Source organism: Salvelinus sp. IW2-2015, unplaced genomic scaffold, assembly GCF_002910315.2.
Source record: "Salvelinus sp. IW2-2015 unplaced genomic scaffold, ASM291031v2 Un_scaffold1273, whole genome shotgun sequence".
NCBI lineage: Eukaryota > Metazoa > Chordata > Actinopteri > Salmoniformes > Salmonidae > Salvelinus > Salvelinus sp. IW2-2015.
In genome coordinates this window covers 258,632-260,239 of record NW_019942811.1, presented here as the reverse complement: position 1 = coordinate 260,239, position 1,608 = coordinate 258,632, and positions in this window count along the sequence as shown.

The window sequence follows — 1,608 nt, the reverse complement described above, 5'->3', positions numbered from 1 at the left end:
CAATGAAACTACATTTAGGTCCTCCATACCCCCACTCATTCAAATGTAGGAACTGGCTTCTCCAGTCTGACCCCTTTGCTATCTCTGGCTCCATACCCAACCCCGCCCGGCCATCTAGAGGTGTGAAGGTTAGTACCTTTTATGTAGGGAAGCTAATGATCCATCATGTGACATTCCTGGGAGTGTGCAAACTTTAAATGTTTTATTACCATAGCTTTTGTGTATGATCTCTATAGTTATGTACTTGGAAATGTATCAATTGACCAATTCGGCCACTTGGGTACATTTGGGCAAACTCGTGAGGGACACCAAGGAGACACTAGGGAGAAAGTATCAGTCTGGAACTTTGCACACACACTACTGCCCTCTTGTGGACAACATCTAAATTACACTCAGCATCCTAGGTCATTTTATGGCCTTCCTTTTGCGTTAAATTTAATTTTAATTTAATTTAAAAAATTACATCTTTTACCACATCAAATTTGTTATATTATCCTACATTAATTTCACATTTCCACAAATGTCAAAGTGTTTCCTTTCAAATAGTATCAGGAATATGCATATCCTTGCTTCAGGTCTTGAGCTACAGGCAGTTAGATTTGGGAATGTCATTTTAGGCGGAAATTGAGATGAAGGGTCCGATCCTTAAGAGACCAGTTTGTCTGTCTCCCAGCAGTCAAGGGCAATAAAATGAATATGTATCTTCAGTACTGTTTATGTATCCTTGCTGAGGCTTTCTGCATCAATCTGTCTTTCCCTCCCTCTTTCCCTCCCTCCCTCTCTCCTCTCCTCCCTCCTTCCTCTGTCTGTGTCCAGGCTCAGCTACGCCACTGACTGATGGCTCCCATTAAAGTTGGATCATGTTAGAGAGAGAGGGCCATCGGTAACACTCCCTCTCTCTCTCTGGCTCTCGTTCCCTCTCTATATTTCTCAATCTCTGCCTCTGCAGTTGTTTCTTTCTTGCTACCTCTCTTTGGCTACACTCTCATTTTAAATTTCTCCCCTCAACACCTCTCAATAGACTGAGGCTTTTTCTCCCTCTCAGCGTACTCTCTCCTTTCTCTCCCTCTCTCAGCGTACACTCTCTCCCTTCTCTCCCTCTCTCTGCGTACTCTCTCTCCTTTCTCTCTCTCTCTCCGTGTACACTCTCTCCTTTCTCTCCCTCTCTCAGCGTACACTCTCTCCTTTCTCTCCCTCTGTCAGTGTACTCTCCTTTCTCTCCGTCTGTCAGCGTACACTCTCTCCTTTCTCTCCCTCTGTCAGCGTACTCTCTCTCCCTTCTCTCCCTCTGTCAGCGTACACTCTATTCTCTCCTTCTCTTAGCGTACTCTCTCTTTTCCCTCCCCTGCTCTTGCTGAGTGAGAATAATAGTAACTGCATTTGAGTGTTGTCTCTAGTGTGAGTGTATATTTACAGTGCTACTAACAACCTGAAGTACTGTGCCTTCAGAAACTATTCAACCCTTTGACTTTTTCCACATTTTGCTGTGTTACAGGCTTAATTTAGAAACGTGAGAAAAGGCTACTGAGAAAAGGAAACATGCTGTATACTATACAATTAAAACATTGGAGAGTGCCCAAAGTTTAAATTTGCGCGACTGTCATTGTG